The 19,834-nt window shown below is 43.9% G+C and overlaps 1 long non-coding RNA gene across 4 annotated transcripts in view; it reads right to left on the bottom strand.

Annotated features, from left to right (window-relative positions):
* Positions 1 to 19,834, bottom strand: part of LOC307181512 — a 508,875-nt gene that overhangs the window by 33,919 nt on the left and 455,122 nt on the right. For 3 of the 4 annotated variants that reach the window (XR_013826937.1, XR_013826940.1, XR_013826941.1), the window contains one exon: positions 7,122 to 7,203. The exons of the other annotated variant lie outside the window; for it this stretch is intronic. This is a non-coding gene — a long non-coding RNA (uncharacterized lncRNA). Of the gene's footprint in view, positions 1 to 7,121; positions 7,204 to 19,834 lie in introns of those variants that run through there. 4 annotated transcript variants of the gene reach the window in all.

Here is a 19,834-nt window from a genome sequence, read left to right as displayed (position 1 = left end):
AATGAGAGACTAGCTGGAGGTGTCTGGACGGGCAAATTTAACTCTCATTTCCCACCAGGAAGAGGAATTAACCAAAGGCTCAGCGTGCCGTGCCAGAACCAGATTAGGGCCTGAAGCCATCCTGCGGTGTTGCGGCCAGGTCACAAGAAAGCGAGTTGAAGAAAGGAGCTCAGGGGCACTGTAATTCACAAAGCTGCAGAGTTATAAATGACAGCTATCGTCCAAAAATAGACTGAAGTAAGGCTGCCAAGAGGACTTGAAAGCGGGGCAGCATTGCAGGAAACGGATTTCAGGAGGTAGACTGGAATTGCATTGAAAGCATAGGAAAAGAGGCAGAACGTCCACAATGATGCACTTGGCCAAAAAGGGCGTATGCGTTTTTTCCTGAATATATTCAGGAAAAAACGCATACGCCCTTTTTGGCCAACCAAGCAAGCTTGCAAAGGAAATCTGCACTACAATGAAGTCTCACTTCCCCCCGGTCAAAAGGGCCATCTGAAAAAAGTGTAAAATCCAGAAAGGCAGGACAGGCCATGGAGAACTGGGAGCCTTGTTATGCTGATGGGCGGGATGTAAATTGCCAACAACCACGGGGGAGAAGTGTATGGTGTTTCCTGAAACATCTAAAAAACAAAGCAACAGAGCCTAGGGCACTTCCACTTATGGTCCTATAGCTTAGGGAATTTAAAATCAAAAAGACACAGCCACCCCAAAGTTTGGAACGGCTCTGTTTACAAGAACCTCGTTTACAGTACAAGTTCAACATCGCAGAAAGTGAAAAATGGATAAAGAAGTTGTGGTATTTACTTACAAAGCAATATCACTCAGCAATGAAATCTGTGTCATCAGGCCCTTAGCAGCACAATGAGTGGATTCAGGTATGATGATTCTAACTGAAATAAGTCACACAGAAAAGGAAACATCATAAGATATCACTAATACACGGAATGTAAACTTGGCTACACAGAAACTGAATTACAGAACAGAACATGGTCTCAAATTTAGAAAACCAACTTATGCTTGCTTAAGGGGGAAGGTGAGTTGGGGTGCTGCATAAAACCAGAGATTGAAATGAGCACAGATAAAGTTCCTTAAGCCAAATATGGAATAGACAAGAGCTACTCCTTGCTCAACGAAATGGACTCAACACCGCATATTAAACGCCTAAGAATGTACCTGACTAGTAAGTATCTTAAAACCTATGGATTGCTATGTCTCCGAAAGAGAATCAAGCATGTGTACAGGGGCATAAACGCAGCAGTGATAGGATTGGAGAGGTTCGGTGAGCAAATGAAGACCCTTTGAAGTCATATTGCATGGTACCCATTCCACGGGTTTCAACTACCAGGTTTAAGTTATTCTTCCTTCAGCTAAAACATGCATGTGGAACCTAGAGTATGATCAACCATGTGATCAGGAGACGTGTTCAAATATGTCCCAGTTTTCGTACCCTGGTACTCGGGTGCAACATTCCAGACGCTTTACTAACACTCTCCCGACTTGGAGAGTCAGTCCCTTTAACCTCCTGTTTGGCCCAGTTTGCAATTTCTGCGGAAGATGAACAGGAATAGCGAGAACCAATGAGAGGCTAGCTGGAGGTGTCTGGACGGGCAAATTTAACTCTCATTTCCCAGCAGGAAGAGGAATTAACCAAAGGCTCAGCGTGCCGTGCCGGAACCAGATTAGGGCCTGAAGCCATCCTGCGGTGTTGCGGCCAGCTCAAAAGAAAGCGAGTTGAAGAAAGGAGCTCAGGGGCACTGTAATTCACAAACCTGCAGAGTTATAAATGACAGCTATCGTCCAAAAATAGACTGAAGTAAGGCTGCCAAGAGGACTTGAAAGCGGGGCAGAATTGCAGGAAACCGATTTCAAGAGGTAGACTGGAATTGCATTGAAAGCATAGGAAAAGAGGCAGAACGTCCACAATGATGCACTTGGCCAAAAAGGGCGTATGCGTTTTTTCCTGAATATATTCAGGAAAAAACGCATACGCCCTTTTTGGCCAACCAAGCAAACTTGCAAAGGAAATCTGGACTACAATGAAGTCTCACTTCCCCCCGGTCAAAAGGGCCATCTGAAAAAAGTGTAAAATCCAGAAAGGCAGGACAGGCCATGGAGAACTGGGAGCCTTGTTATGCTGATGGGCGGGATGTAAATTGCCAACAGACACTCAGGAGAAGTGTATGGTGTTTCCTGAAACATCTAAAAAACAAAGCAACAGAGCCTACGGCACTTCCACTTATGGTCCTATAGCTTAGGGAAATTAAAATCAAAAAGACACAGCCACCTCAAAGTTTGGGACGCCTCCGTTTACAACAATCTCGTTTACCGTACAAGTTCAATATCACAGAAATTGAAAAATGGATAAAGAACTTGTGATACTTACGTACAATGCAGTATCACTCAGCAATGAAATCTATGTCATCAGGCCCGTAGCAGCATAATGAGTGGATTCAGGTACGACGATTCTAACTGAAATAAGTCACACAGAAAAAGAAACATCATAAGATATCAGTAATACACGGAATGTAAACTTGGCTACACAGGAACTGCAATCCAAAACAGAACAGGGTCTCAAATTTAGAAAACCAACTTATGCTTGCTTAAGGGTAAAGGTGAGTTGGGGTGCTGCATAAAACCAGAGATTGAAATGAGCACAGATAAAGTTCCTTAAGCCAAATATGGAATAGAAAAGAGCTACTCCTTGCTCAACGAAATGGACTCAACACCGCATATTAAACGCCTAAGAATGTACCTGACTAGTAAGTATCTTAAAACCTATGGATTGCTATGTCTCCGAAAGAGAATCAAGCATGTGTACAGGGGCATAAACGCAGCAGTGATAGGACTGGAGAGGTTCGTGAGCAAATGAAGACCCTTTGAAGTCATATTGCATGGTACCCATTCCACGGGTTTCAACTACCCAGGTTTAAGGTATTCTTCCTTCAGCTAAAACATGCATGTGGAACCTAGAGTATGATCAACCATGTGATCGGGAGACGTGTTCAAATATGTCTCAGTTTTCGTACCCTGGTACTCGGGTGCAACATTCCAGACGCTTACTAACACTCTCCCCACTTGGAGAGTCAGTCCCTTTAACCTCCTGTTTGGCCCAGTTTGCAATTTCTGCGGAAGATGAACAGGAATAGCGAGAACCAATGAGAGACTAGCTGGAGGTGTCTGGACGGGCAAATTTAACTCTCATTTCCCACCAGGAAGAGGAAATAACCAGAGGCTCAGCGTGCCGTGCCGGAACCAGATTAGGGCCTGAAGCCATCCTGCGGTGTTGGGGCCTGGTCACAAGAAAGCAAGTTGAAGAAAGGAGCTCAGGGGCACTGTAATTCACAAACCTGCAGAGTTATAAATGACAGCTATCGTCCAAAAATAGACTGAAGTAAGGCTGCCAAGAGGACTTGAAAGCGGGGCAGAATTGCAGGAAACCGATTTCAGGAGGTAGACTGGAATTGCATTGAAAGCATAGGAAAAGAGGCAGAACGTCCACAATGATGCACTTGGCCAAAAAGGGCGTATGCGTTTTTTCCTGAATATATTCAGGAAAAAACGCATACGCCGTTTTTGGCCAACCAAGCAAGCTTGCAAAGGAAATCTGCACTACAATGAAGTCTCACTTCCCCCCGGTCAAAAGGGCCATCTGAAAAAAGTGTAAAATCCAGAAAGGCAGGACAGGCCATGGAGAACTGGGAGCCTTGTTATGCTGATGGGCGGGATGTAAATTGCCAACAACCACTCGGGAGAAGTGTATGGTGTTTCCTGAAACATCTAAAAAACAAAGCAACAGAACCTAGGGCACTTCCACTTATGGTCCTATAGCTTAGGGAAATTAAAATCAAAAAGACACAGCCACCCCAAAGTTTGGAACGGCTCTGTTTACAAGAACCTCGTTTACAGTACAAGTTCAACATCGCAGAAAGTGAAAAATGGATAAAGAAGTTGTGGTATTTACTTACAAAGCAATATCACTCAGCAATGAAATCTGTGTCATCAGGCCCTTAGCAGCACAATGAGTGGATTCAGGTATGATGATTCTAACTGAAATAAGTCACACAGAAAAAGAAACATCATAAGATATCAGTAATACACGGAATGGAAACTTGGCTACACAGGAACTGAATTACAGAACAGAACAGGGTCTCAAATTTAGAAAACCAACTTATGCTTGCTTAAGGGTAAAGGTGAGTTGGGGTGCTGCATAAAACCAGAGATTGAAATGAGCACAGATAAAGTTCCTTAAGCCAAATATGGAATAGACAAGAGCTACTCCTTGCTCAACGAAATGGACTCCACACCCCATATTAAACGCCTAAGAATGTACCTGACTAGTAAGTATCTTAAAACCTATGGATTGCTATGTCTCCGAAAGAGAATCAAGCATGTGTACAGGGGCATAAACGCAGCAGTGATAGGACTGGAGAGGTTCGTGAGCAAATGAAGACCCTTTGAAGTCATATTGCATGGTACCCATTCCACGGGTTTCAACTACCCAGGTTTAAGGTATTCTTCCTTCAGCTAAAACATGCATGTGGAACCTAGAGTATGATCAACCATGTGATCGGGAGACGTGTTCAAATATGTCTCAGTTTTCGTACCCTGGTACTCGGGTGCAACATTCCAGACGCTTACTAACACTCTCCCCACTTGGAGAGTCAGTCCCTTTAACCTCCTGTTTGGCCCAGTTTGCAATTTCTGCGGAAGATGAACAGGAATAGTGAGAACCAATGAGAGACTAGCTGGAGGTGTCTGGACGGGCAAATTTAACTCTCATTTCCCACCAGGAAGAGGAAATAACCAGAGGCTAAGCGTGCCGTGCCAGAACCAGATTAGGGCCTGAAGCCATCCTGCGGTGTTGGGGCCAGGTCACAAGAAAGCAAGTTGAAGAAAGGAGCTCAGGGGCACTGTAATTCACAAACCTGCAGAGTTATAAATGACAGCTATCGTCCAAAAATAGACTGAAGTAAGGCTGCCAAGAGGACTTGAAAGCGGGGCAGAATTGCAGGAAACCGATTTCAGGAGGTAGACTGGAATTGCATTGAAAGCATAGGAAAAGAGGCAGAACGTCCACAATGATGCACTTGGCCAAAAAGGGCGTATGCGTTTTTTCCTGAATATATTCAGGAAAAAACGCATACGCCCTTTTTGGCCAACCAAGCAAGCTTGCAAAGGAAATCTGCACTACAATGAAGTCTCACTTCCCCCCGGTCAAAAGGGCCATCTGAAAAAAGTGTAAAATCCAGAAAGGCAGGACAGGCCATGGAGAACTGGGAGCCTTGTTATGCTGATGGGCGGGATGTAAATTGCCAACAAACACTCCGGAGAAGTGTATGGTGTTTCCTGAAACATCTAAAAAACAAAGCAACAGAACCTAGTGCACTTCCACTTATGGTCCTATAGCTTAGGGAAATTAAAATCAAAAAGACACAGCCACCCCAAAGTTTGGAACGGCTCTGTTTACAAGAACTTCGTTTACAGTACAAGTTCAACATCGCAGAAAGTGAAAAATGGATAAAGAAGTTGTGGTATTTACTTACAAAGCAATATCACTCAGCAATGAAATCTGTGTCATCAGGCCCTTAGCAGCACAATGAGTGGATTCAGGTATGATGATTCTAACTGAAATAAGTCACACAGAAAAAGAAACATCATAAGATATCAGTAATACACGGAATGGAAACTTGGCTACACAGGAACTGAATTACAGAACAGAACAGGGTCTCAAATTTAGAAAACCAACTTATGCTTGCTTAAGGGTAAAGGTGAGTTGGGGTGCTGCATAAAACCAGAGATTAAAATGAGCACAGATAAAGTTCCTTAAGCCAAATATGGAATAGACAAGAGCTACTCCTTGCTCAACGAAATGGACTCCACACCCCATATTAAACGCCTAAGAATGTACCTGACTAGTAAGTATCTTAAAACCTATGGATTGCTATGTCTCCGAAAGAGAATCAAGCATGTGTACAGGGGCATAAACGCAGCAGTGATAGGATTGGAGAGGTTCGGTGAGCAAATGAAGACCCTTTGAAGTCATATTGCATGGTACCCATTCCACGGGTTTCAACTACCAGGTTTAAGGTATTCTTCCTTCAGCTAAAACATGCATGTGGAACCTAGAGTATGATCAACCATGTGATCAGGAGACGTGTTCAAATATGTCCCAGTTTTCGTACCCTGGTACTCGGGTGCAACATTCCAGACGCTTTACTAACACTCTCCCGACTTGGAGAGTCAGTCCCTTTAACCTCCTGTTTGGCCCAGTTTGCAATTTCTGCGGAAGATGAACAGGAATAGCGAGAACCAATGAGAGGCTAGCTGGAGGTGTCTGGACGGGCAAATTTAACTCTCATTTCCCACCAGGAAGAGGAATTAACCAAAGGCTCAGCGTGCCGTGCCGGAACCAGATTAGGGCCTGAAGCCATCCTGCGGTGTTGCGGCCAGCTCAAAAGAAAGCGAGTTGAAGAAAGGAGCTCAGGGGCACTGTAATTCACAAACCTGCAGAGTTATAAATGACAGCTATCGTCCAAAAATAGACTGAAGTAAGGCTGCCAAGAGGACTTGAAAGCGGGGCAGAATTGCAGGAAACCGATTTCAAGAGGTAGACTGGAATTGCATTGAAAGCATAGGAAAAGAGGCAGAACGTCCACAATGATGCACTTGGCCAAAAAGGGCGTATGCGTTTTTTCCTGAATATATTCAGGAAAAAACGCATACGCCCTTTTTGGCCAACCAAGCAAACTTGCAAAGGAAATCTGGACTACAATGAAGTCTCACTTCCCCCCGGTCAAAAGGGCCATCTGAAAAAAGTGTAAAATCCAGAAAGGCAGGACAGGCCATGGAGAACTGGGAGCCTTGTTATGCTGATGGGCGGGATGTAAATTGCCAACAGACACTCAGGAGAAGTGTATGGTGTTTCCTGAAACATCTAAAAAACAAAGCAACAGAGCCTACGGCACTTCCACTTATGGTCCTATAGCTTAGGGAAATTAAAATCAAAAAGACACAGCCACCTCAAAGTTTGGGACGCCTCCGTTTACAACAATCTCGTTTACCGTACAAGTTCAATATCACAGAAATTGAAAAATGGATAAAGAACTTGTGATACTTACGTACAATGCAGTATCACTCAGCAATGAAATCTATGTCATCAGGCCCGTAGCAGCATAATGAGTGGATTCAGGTACGACGATTCTAACTGAAATAAGTCACACAGAAAAAGAAACATCATAAGATATCAGTAATACACGGAATGTAAACTTGGCTACACAGGAACTGCAATCCAAAACAGAACAGGGTCTCAAATTTAGAAAACCAACTTATGCTTGCTTAAGGGTAAAGGTGAGTTGGGGTGCTGCATAAAACCAGAGATTGAAATGAGCACAGATAAAGTTCCTTAAGCCAAATATGGAATAGAAAAGAGCTACTCCTTGCTCAACGAAATGGACTCAACACCGCATATTAAACGCCTAAGAATGTACCTGACTAGTAAGTATCTTAAAACCTATGGATTGCTATGTCTCCGAAAGAGAATCAAGCATGTGTACAGGGGCATAAACGCAGCAGTGATAGGACTGGAGAGGTTCGTGAGCAAATGAAGACCCTTTGAAGTCATATTGCATGGTACCCATTCCACGGGTTTCAACTACCCAGGTTTAAGGTATTCTTCCTTCAGCTAAAACATGCATGTGGAACCTAGAGTATGATCAACCATGTGATCGGGAGACGTGTTCAAATATGTCTCAGTTTTCGTACCCTGGTACTCGGGTGCAACATTCCAGACGCTTACTAACACTCTCCCCACTTGGAGAGTCAGTCCCTTTAACCTCCTGTTTGGCCCAGTTTGCAATTTCTGCGGAAGATGAACAGGAATAGCGAGAACCAATGAGAGACTAGCTGGAGGTGTCTGGACGGGCAAATTTAACTCTCATTTCCCACCAGGAAGAGGAAATAACCAGAGGCTCAGCGTGCCGTGCCGGAACCAGATTAGGGCCTGAAGCCATCCTGCGGTGTTGGGGCCTGGTCACAAGAAAGCAAGTTGAAGAAAGGAGCTCAGGGGCACTGTAATTCACAAACCTGCAGAGTTATAAATGACAGCTATCGTCCAAAAATAGACTGAAGTAAGGCTGCCAAGAGGACTTGAAAGCGGGGCAGAATTGCAGGAAACCGATTTCAGGAGGTAGACTGGAATTGCATTGAAAGCATAGGAAAAGAGGCAGAACGTCCACAATGATGCACTTGGCCAAAAAGGGCGTATGCGTTTTTTCCTGAATATATTCAGGAAAAAACGCATACGCCGTTTTTGGCCAACCAAGCAAGCTTGCAAAGGAAATCTGCACTACAATGAAGTCTCACTTCCCCCCGGTCAAAAGGGCCATCTGAAAAAAGTGTAAAATCCAGAAAGGCAGGACAGGCCATGGAGAACTGGGAGCCTTGTTATGCTGATGGGCGGGATGTAAATTGCCAACAACCACTCGGGAGAAGTGTATGGTGTTTCCTGAAACATCTAAAAAACAAAGCAACAGAACCTAGGGCACTTCCACTTATGGTCCTATAGCTTAGGGAAATTAAAATCAAAAAGACACAGCCACCCCAAAGTTTGGAACGGCTCTGTTTACAAGAACCTCGTTTACAGTACAAGTTCAACATCGCAGAAAGTGAAAAATGGATAAAGAAGTTGTGGTATTTACTTACAAAGCAATATCACTCAGCAATGAAATCTGTGTCATCAGGCCCTTAGCAGCACAATGAGTGGATTCAGGTATGATGATTCTAACTGAAATAAGTCACACAGAAAAAGAAACATCATAAGATATCAGTAATACACGGAATGGAAACTTGGCTACACAGGAACTGAATTACAGAACAGAACAGGGTCTCAAATTTAGAAAACCAACTTATGCTTGCTTAAGGGTAAAGGTGAGTTGGGGTGCTGCATAAAACCAGAGATTGAAATGAGCACAGATAAAGTTCCTTAAGCCAAATATGGAATAGACAAGAGCTACTCCTTGCTCAACGAAATGGACTCCACACCCCATATTAAACGCCTAAGAATGTACCTGACTAGTAAGTATCTTAAAACCTATGGATTGCTATGTCTCCGAAAGAGAATCAAGCATGTGTACAGGGGCATAAACGCAGCAGTGATAGCATTGGAGAGGTTCGGTGAGCAAATGAAGACCCTTTGAAGTCATATTGCATGGTACCCATTCCACGGGTTTCAACTACCAGGTTTAAGGTATTCTTCCTTCAGCTAAAACATGCATGTGGAACCTAGAGTATGATCAACCATGTGATCGGGAGACGTGTTCAAATATGTCCCAGTTTTTGTACCCTGGTACTCGGGTGCAACATTCCAGACGCTTTACTAACACTCTCCCGACTTGGAGAGTCAGTCCCTTTAACCTCCTGTTTGGCCCAGTTTGCAATTTCTGCGGAAGATGAACAGGAATAGCGAGAACCAATGAGAGGCTAGCTGGAGGTGTCTGGACGGGCAAATTTAACTCTCATTTCCCACCAGGAAGAGGAATTAACCAAAGGCTCAGCGTGCCGTGCCGGAACCAGATTAGGGCCTGAAGCCATCCTGCGGTGTTGCGGCCAGCTCAAAAGAAAGCGAGTTGAAGAAAGGAGCTCAGGAGCACTGTAATTCACAAACCTGCAGAGTTATAAATGACAGCTATCGTCCAAAAATAGACTGAAGTAAGGCTGCCAAGAGGACTTGAAAGCGGGGCAGAATTGCAGGAAACCGATTTCAAGAGGTAGACTGGAATTGCATTGAAAGCATAGGAAAAGAGGCAGAACGTCCACAATGATGCACTTGGCCAAAAAGGGCATATGCGTTTTTTCCTGAATATATTCAGGAAAAAACGCATACGCCCTTTTTGGCCAACCAAGCAAACTTGCAAAGGAAATCTGCACTACAATGAAGTCTCACTTCCCCCCGGTCAAAAGGGCCATCTGAAAAAAGTGTAAAATCCAGAAAGGCAGGACAGGCCATGGAGAACTGGGAGCCTTGTTATGCTGATGGGCGGGATGTAAATTGCCAACGGACACTTGGGAGAAGTGTATGGTGTTTCCTGAAACATCTAAAAAACAAAGCAACAGAGCCTAGGGCACTTCCACTTATGGTCCTATAGCTTAGGGAAATTAAAATCAAAAAGACACAGCCACCCCAAAGTTTGGAACGCCTCTGTTTACAAGAACCTCGTTTACAGTACAAGTTCAACATCGCAGAAAGTGAAAAATGGATAAAGAAGTTGTGGTAATCACTTACAAAGCAATATCACTCAGCAATGAAATCTATGTCATCAGGCCCTTAGCAGCACAATGAGTGGATTCAGGTATGATGATTCTAACTGAAATAAGTCACACAGAAAAAGAAACATCATAAGATATCAGTAATACACGGAATGGAAACTTGGCTACACAGGAACTGAATTACAGAACAGAACAGGGTCTCAAATTTAGAAAACCAACCTATGCTTGCTTAAGGGGAAAGGTGAGTTGGGGTGCTGCATAAAACCAGAGATTGAAATGAGCACAGATAAAGTTCCTTAAGCCAAATATGGAATAGACAAGAGCTACTCCTTGCTCAACGAAATGGACTCAACACCGCATATTAAACGCCTAAGAATGTACCTGACTAGTAAGTATCTTAAAACCTATGGATTGCTATGTCTCCGAAAGAGAATCAAGCATGTGTACAGGGGCATAAACGCAGCAGTGATAGGATTGGAGAGGTTCGGTGAGCAAATGAAGACCCTTTGAAGTCATATTGCATGGTACCCATTCCACGGGTTTCACCTACCCAGGTTTAAGGTATTCTTCCTTCAGCTAAAACATGCATGTGGAACCTAGAGTATGATCAACCATGTGATCGGGAGACGTGTTCAAATATGTCTCAGTTTTCGTACCCTGGTACTCGGGTGCAACATTCCAGACGCTTTACTAACACTCTCCCGACTTGGAGAGTCAGTCCCTTTAAACTCCTGTTTGGCCCAGTTTGCAATTTCTGCGGAAGATGAACAGGAATAGCGAGAACCAATGAGAGACTAGCTGGAGGTGTCTGAACGGGCAAATTTAACTCTCATTTCCCACCAGGAAGAGGAATTAACCAAAGGCTCATCGTGTCGTGCCGGAACCAGATTAGGGCCTGAAGCCATCCTGCGGTGTTGCGGCCAGGTCACAAGAAAGCGAGTTGAAGAAAGGAGCTCAGGGGCACTGTAATTCACAAACCTGCAGAGTTATAAATGACAGCTATCGTCCAAAAATAGACTGAAGTAAGGCTGCAAGAGGACTTAAAAGAGGGGCAGAATTGCAGGAAACCGATTTCAGGAGGTAGACTGGAATTGCATTGAAAGCATAGGAAAAGAGGCAGAACGTCCACAATGATGCACTTGGCCAAAAAGGGCGTATGCGTTTTTTCCTGAATATATTCAGGAAAAAACGCATACGCCCTTTTTGGCCAACCAAGCAAGCTTGCAAAGGAAATCTGCACTACAATGAAGTCTCACTTCCCCCCGGTCAAAAGGGCCATCTGAAAAAAGTGTAAAATCCAGAAAGGCAACAGGCCATGGAGAACTGGGAGCCTTGTTATGCTGAAGGGCGGGATGTAAATTGCCAACAAACACTCCGGAGAAGTGTATGGTGTTTCCTGAAACATCTAAAAAACAAAGCAACAGAGCCTAGGGCACTTCCACTTATGGTCCTATAGCTTAGGGAATTTAAAATCAAAAAGACACAGCCACCCCAAAGTTTGGAACGGCTCTGTTTACAAGAACCTCGTTTACAGTACAAGTTCAACATCGCAGAAAGTGAAAAATGGATAAAAAAGTTGTGGTATTTACTTACAAATCAATATCACTCAGCAATGAAATCTGTGTCATCAGTCCCTTAGCAGCACAATGAGTGGATTCAGGTATGATGATTCTAACTGAAATAAGTCACACAGAAAAAGAAACATCATAAGATATCAGTAATACACGGAATGGAAACTTGGCTACACAGGAACTGAATTACAGAACAGAACAGGGTCTCAAATTTAGAAAACCAACTTATGCTTGCTTAAGGGTAAAGGTGAGTTGGGGTGCTGCATAAAACCAGAGATTGAAATGAGCACAGATAAAGTTCCTTAAGCCAAATATGGAATAGACAAGAGCTACTCCTTGCTCAAAGAAATGGACTCAACACCGCATATTAAACGCCTAAGAATGTACCTGACTAGTAAGTATCTTAAAACCTAGGGATTGCTATGTCTCCGAAAGAGAATCAAGCATGTGTACAGGGGCATAAACGCAGCAGTGATAGGATTGGAGAGGTTCGGTGAGCAAATGAAGACCCTTTGAAGTCATATCGCATGGTACCCATTCCACGGGTTTCAACTACCCAGGTTTTAGGTATTCTTCCTTCAGCTAAAACATGCATGTGGAACCCAGAGTATGATCAACCATGTGATCGGGAGACGTGTTCAAATATGTCTCAGTTTTCCTCCCCTGGTACTCGGGTGCAACATTCCAGACGCTTTACTAACACTCTCCCCACTTGGAGAGTCAGCGGCTTTAACCTCCTGTTTGGCCCAGTTTGCAATTTCTGTGGAAGATGAACAGGAATAGCGAGAACCAATGAGAGACTAGCTGGAGGTGTCTGGACGGGCAAATTTAACTCTCATTTCCCACCAGGAAGAGGAAATAACCAGAGGCTCAGCGTGCCGTGCCGGAACCAGATTAGGGCCTGAAGCCATCCTGCGGTGTTGCGGACAGGTCACAAGAAAGCGAGTTGAAGAAAGGAGCTCAGGGGCACTGTAATTCACAAACCTGCAGAGTTATAAATGACAGCTATCGTCCAAAAATAGACTGAAGTAAGGCTGCCAAGAGGACTTGAAAGCGGGGCAGAATTGCAGGAAACCGATTTCAGGAGGTAGACTGGAATTGCATTGAAAGCATAGGAAAAGAGGCAGAACGTCCACAATGATGCACTTGGCCAAAAAGGGCGTATGCGTTTTTTCCTGAATATATTCAGGAAAAAACGCATACGCCCTTTTTGGCCAACCAAGCAAGCTTGCAAAGGAAATCTGCACTACAATGAAGTCTCACTTCCCCCCGGTCAAAAGGGCCATCTGAAAAAAGTGTAAAATCCAGAAAGGCAGGACAGGCCATGGAGAACTGGGAGCCTTGTTATGCTGATGGGCGGGATGTAAATTGCCAACAGACACTCGGGAGAAGTGTATGGTATTTCCTGAAACATCTAAAAAACAAAGCAACAGAGCCTAGGGCACTTCCACTTATGGTCCTATAGCTTAGGGAAATTAAAATCAAAAAGACACAGCCACCCCAAAGTTTGGGACGCCTCTGTTTACAAGAACCTCGTTTACAGTACAAGTTCAACATCGCAGAAAGTGAAAAATGGATAAAGAAGTTGTGGTATTTACTTACAAAGCAATATCACTCAGCAATGAAATCTGTGTCATCAGGCCCTTAGCAGCACAATGAGTGGATTCAGGTATGATGATTCTAACTGAAGTAAGTCACACAGAAAAAGAAACATCATAAGATATCAGTAATACACGGAATGTAAACTTGGCTACACAGGAACTGAATTACAGAACAGAACAAGGTTTCAAATTTAGAAAACCAACTTATTCTTGCTTAAGGGTAAAGGTGAGTTGGGGTGCTGCATAAAACCAGAGATTGAAATGAGCACAGATAAAGTTCCTTAAGCCAAATATGGAATAGACAAGAGCTACTCCTTGCTCAACGAAATGGACTCAACACCCCATATTAAACGCCTAAGAATGTACCTGACTAGTAAGTATCTTAAAACCTATGGATTGCTATGTCTCCGAAAGAGAATCAAGCATGTGTACAGGGGCATAAACGCAGCAGTGATAGGATTGGAGAGTTTCGGTGAGCAAATGAAAACCCTTTGAAGTCATATTGCATGGTACCCATTCCACGGGTTTCAACTACCCAGGTTTAAGGTATTCTTCCTTCAGCTAAAACATGCATGTGGAACCTAGAGTATGATCAACCATGTGATCGGGAGACGTGTTCAAATATGTCCCAGTTTTCGTACCCTGGTACTCGAGTGCAACATTCCAGACGCTTTACTAACACTCTCCTGTCTTGTAGAGTCAGTCCCTTTAACCTCCTGTTTGGCCCAGTTTGCAATTTCTGCGGAAGATGAACAGGAATAGCGAGAACCAATGAGAGGCTAGCTGGAGGTGTCTGGACGGGCAAATTTAACTCTCATTTCCCACCAGGAAGAGGAATTAACCAAAGGCTCAGCGTGCCGTGCCGGAACCAGATTAGGGCCTGAAGCCATACTGCGGTGTTGCGGCCAGCTCAAAAGAAAGCGAGTTGAAGAAAGGAGCTCAGGGGCACTGTAATTCACAAACCTGCAGAGTTATAAATGACAGCTATCGTCCAAAAATAGACTGAAGTAAGGCTGCCAAGAGGACTTGAAAGCGGGGCAGAATTGCAGGAAACCGATTTCAGGAGGTAGACTGGAATTGCATTGAAAGCATAGGAAAAGAGGCAGAACGTCCACAATGATGCACTTGGCCAAAAAGGGCGTATGCGTTTTTTCCTGAATATATTCAGGAAAAAACGCATACGCCCTTTTTGGCCAACCAAGCAAGCTTGCAAAGGAAATCTGCACTACAATGAAGTCTCACTTCCCCCCGGTCAAAAGGGCCATCTGAAAAAAGTGTAAAATCCAGAAAGGCAGGACAGGCCATGGAGAACTGGGAGCCTTGTTATGCTGATGGGCGGGATGTAAATTGCCAACAACCACTCGGGAGAAGTGTATGGTATTTCCTGAAACATCCAAAAAACAAAGCAACAGAACCTAGGGCACTTCCACTTATGGTCATATAGCTTAGGGAACTTAAAATCAAGAAGACACAGCCACCCCAAAGTTTGGGACGCCTCTGTTTACAAGAACCTCGTTTACAGTACAAGTTCAACATCGCAGAAAGTGAAAAATGGATAAAGAAGTTGTGGTATTTACTTACAAAGCAATATCACTCAGCAATGAAATCTGTGTCATCAGGCCCTTAGCAGCACAATGAGTGGATTCAGGTATGATGATTCTAACTGAAGTAAGTCACACAGAAAAAGAAACATCATAAGATATCAGTAATACACGGAATGTAAACTTGGCTACACAGGAACTGAATTACAGAACAGAACAAGGTTTCAAATTTAGAAAACCAACTTATTCTTGCTTAAGGGTAAAGGTGAGTTGGGGTGCTGCATAAAACCAGAGATTGAAATGAGCACAGATAAAGTTCCTTAAGCCAAATATGGAATAGACAAGAGCTACTCCTTGCTCAACGAAATGGACTCAACACCGCATATTAAACGCCTAAGAATGTACCTGACTAGTAAGTATCTTAAAACCTATGGATTGCTATGTCTCCGAAAGAGAATCAAGCATGTGTACAGGGGCATAAACGCAGCAGTGATAGGATTGGAGAGGTTCGGTGAGCAAATGAAGACCCTTTGAAGTCATATTGCATGGTACCCATTCCACGGGTTTCAACTACCCAGGTGTTAGGTATTCTTCCTTCAGCTAAAACATGCATGTGGAACCCAGAGTATGATCAACCATGTGATCGGGAGACGTGTTCAAATATGTCTCAGTTTTCCTCCCCTGGTACTCGGGTGCAACATTCCAGACGCTTTACTAACACTCTCCCCACTTGGAGAGTCAGCGCCTTTAACCTCCTGTTTGGCCCAGTTTGCAATTTCTGTGGAAGATGAACAGGAATAGCGAGAACCAATGAGAGACTAGCTGGAGGTGTCTGGACGGGCAAATTTAACTCTCATTTCCCACCAGGAAGAGGAATTAACCAAAGGCTCAGCGTGCCGTGCCGGAACCAGATTAGGGCCTGAAGCCATCCTGCGGTGTTGCGGCCAGCTCAAAAGAAAGCGAGTTGAAGAAAGGAGCTCAGGGGCACTGTAATTCACAAACCTGCAGAGTTATAAATGACAGCTATCGTCCAAAAATAGACTGAAGTAAGGCTGCCAAGAGGACTTGAAAGCGGGGCAGAATTGCAGGAAACCGATTTCAGGAGGTAGACTGCAATTGCATTGAAAGCATAGGAAAAGAGGCAGAACGTCCACAATGATGCACTTGGCCAAAAAGGGCGTATGCGTTTTTTCCTGAATATATTCAGGAAAAAACGCATACGCCCTTTTTGGCCAACCAAGCAAGCTTGCAAAGGAAATCTGCACTACAATGAAGTCTCACTTCCCCCCGTCAAAAGGGCCATCTGAAAAAAGTGTAAAATCCAGAAAGGCAGGACAGGCCATGGAGAACTGGGAGCCTTGTTATGCTGATGGGCGGGATGTAAACTGCCAACAGACACTCCGGAGAAGTGTATCCTGTTTCCTGAAACATCTAAAAAACAAAGCAACAGAGCCTAGGGCACTTCCACTTATGGTCCTATAGCTTAGGGAATTTAAAATCAAAAAGACACAGCCACCCCAAAGTTTGGAACGGCTCTGTTTACAAGAACCTCGTTTACAGTACAAGTTCAACATCGCAGAAAGTGAAAAATGGATAAAAAAGTTGTGGTATTTACTTACAAAGCAATATCACTCAGCAATGAAATCTGTGTCATCAGGCCCTTAGCAGCACAATGAGTGGATTCAGGTATGATGATTCTAACTGAAATAAGTCACACAGAAAAAGAAACATCATAAGATATCACTAATACACGGAATGGAAACTTGGCTACACAGGAACTGAATTACAGAACAGAACAGGGTCTCAAATTTAGAAAACCAACTTATGCTTGCTTAAGGGTAAAGGTGAGTTGGGGTGCTGCATAAAACCAGAGATTGAAATGAGCACAGATAAAGTTCCTTAAGTCAAATATGGAATAGACAAGAGCTACTCCTTGCTCAACGAAATGGACTCAACACCGCATATTAAACGCCTAAGAATGTACCTGACTAGTAAGTATCTTAAAACCTATGGATTGCTATGTCTCCGAAAGAGAATCAAGCATGTGTACAGGGGCATAAACGCAGCAGTGATAGGATTGGAGAGGTTCGGTGAGCAAATGAAGACCCTTTGAAGTCATATTGCATGGTACCCATTCCACGGGTTTCAACTACCCAGGTTTTAGGTATTCTTCCTTCAGCTAAAACATGCATGTGGAACCCAGAGTATGATCAACCATGTGATCAGGAGACGTGTTCAAATATGTCTCAGTTTTCCTCCCCTGGTACTCGGGTGCAACATTCCAGACGCTTTACTAACACTCTCCCCACTTGGAGAGTCAGCGCCTTTAACCTCCTGTTTGGCCCAGTTTGCAATTTCTGCGGAAGATGAACAGGAATAGGGAGAACCAATGAGAGACTAGCTGGCGGTGTCTGGACGGGCAAATTTAACTCTCATTTCCCACCAGGAAGAGGAATTAACCAAAGGCTCAGCGTGCCGGGCCGGAACCAGATTAGGGCCTGAAGCCATCCTGCGGTGTTGCGGCCAGGTCACAAGAAAGCGAGTTGAAGAAAGGAGCTCAGGGACACTGTAATTCACAAAGCTGCAGAGTTATAAATGACAGCTATCGTCCAAAAATAGACTGAAGTAAGGCTGCCAAGAGGACTTGAAAGTGGGGCAGAATTGCAGGAAACCGATTTCAGGAGGTAGACTGCAATTGCATTGAAAGCATAGGAAAAGAGGCAGAACGTCCACAATGATGCACTTGGACAAAAAGGGCGTATGCGTTTTTTCCTGAATATATTCAGGAAAAAACGCATACGCCCTTTTTGGCCAACCAAGCAAGCTTGCAAAGGAAATCTGCACTACAATGAAGTCTCACTTCCCCCCGGTCAAAAGGGCCATCTGAAAAAAGTGTAAAATCCAGAAAGGCAGGACAGGCCATGGAGAACTGGGAGCCTTGTTATGCTGAAGGGCGGGATGTAAATTGCCAACAAACACTCGGGAGAAGTGTATGGTGTTTCCTGAAACATCTAAAAAACAAAGCAACAGAGCCTAGGGCACTTCCACTTATGGTCCTATAGCTTAGGGAATTTAAAATCAAAAAGACACAGCCACCCCAAAGTTTGGAATGGCTCTGTTTACAAGAACCTCGTTTACAGTACAAGTTCAACATCGCAGAAAGTGAAAAATGGATAAAAAAGTTGTGGTATTTACTTACAAAGCAATATCACTCAGCAATGAAATCTGTGTCATCAGGCCCTTAGCAGCACAATGAGTGGATTCAGGTATGATGATTCTAACTGAAATAAGTCACACAGAAAAAGAAACATCATAAGATATCACTAATACACGGAATGTAAACTTGGCTACACAGGAACTGAATTACAGAACAGAACAGGGTCTCAAATTTAGAAAACCAACTTATGCTTGCTTAAGGGTAAAGGTGAGTTGGGGTGCTGCATAAAACCAGAGATTGAAATGAGCACAGATAAAGTTCCTTAAGCCAAATATGGAATAGACAAGAGCTACTCCTTGCTCAAAGAAATGGACTCAACACCGCATATTAAACGCCTAAGAATGTACCTGACTAGTAAGTATCTTAAAACCTATGGATTGCTATGTCTCCGAAAGAGAATCAAGCATGTGTACAGGGGCATAAACGCAGCAGTGATAGGATTGGAGAGGTTCGGTGAGCAAATGAAGACCCTTTGATGTCATATTGCATGGTACCCATTACACGGGTCTCAACTCTCCAGGATTAAGGTATTCTTCCTTCAGCTAAAACATGCATGTGGAACCCAGAGTATGATCAACCATGTGAACGGGAGACGTGTTCAAATATGTCTCAGTTTTCCTCCCCTGGTACTCGGGTGCAACATTCCAGACGCTTTACTAACACTCTCCCGACTTGGAGAGTCAGTCCCTTTAACCTCCTGTTTGGCCCAGTTTGCAATTTCTGTGGAAGATGAACAGGAATAGCGAGAACCAATGAAAGACTAGCTGGAGGTGTCTGGATGGGCAAATTTAACTCTCATTTCCCACCAGGAAGAGGAATTAACCAAAGGCTCAGCGTGCCGTGCCAGAACCAGATTAGGGCCTGAAGACGTCCTGCGGTGTTGCGGCCAGGTCACAAGAAAGCGAGTTGAAGAAAGGAGCTCAGGGGCACTGTAATTCACAAACCTGCAGAGTTATAAATGACAGCTCTCGTCCAAAAATATACTGAAGTAAGGCTGCCAAGATGACTTGAAAGCGGGGCAGAATTGCAGGAAACCGATTTCAGGAGGTAGACTGGAATTGCATTGAAAGCATAGGAAAAGAGGCAGAACGTCCACAATGATGCACTTGGCCAAAAAGGGCGTATGCGTTTTTTCCTGAATATATTCAGGAAAAAACGCATACGCCCTTTTTGGCCAACCAAGCAAGCTTGCAAAGGAAATCTGCACTACAATGAAGTCTCACTTCCCCCCAGTCAAAAGGGCCATCTGAAAAAAGTGTAAAATCCTGAAAGGCAGGACAGGCCATGGAGAACTGGGAGCCTTGTTATGCTGATGGGCGGGATGTAAATTGCCAACAACCACTCTGGAGAAGTGTATGGTGTTTCCTGAGACATCTAAAAAACAAAGCAACAGAACCTAGGGCACCTCCACTTATGGTCTTATAGCTTAGGGAAATTAAAATCAAAAAGACACAGCCACCCCAAAGTTTGGAACGGCTCTGTTTACAAGAACCTCGTTTACAGTACAAGTTCAACATCGCAGAAAGTGAAAAATGGATAAAGAAGTTGTGGTATTTACTTACAAAGCAATATCACTCAGCAATGAAATCTGTGTCATCAGGCCCTTAGCAGCACAATGAGTGGATTCAGGTATGATGA

Source organism: Stenella coeruleoalba (genome assembly GCF_951394435.1).
Source record: "Stenella coeruleoalba genome assembly, contig: scaffold_72, whole genome shotgun sequence".
In the NCBI taxonomy this organism is placed as follows: domain Eukaryota; kingdom Metazoa; phylum Chordata; class Mammalia; order Artiodactyla; family Delphinidae; genus Stenella; species Stenella coeruleoalba.
This window is presented reverse-complemented; position numbering and strand designations above follow the sequence as displayed.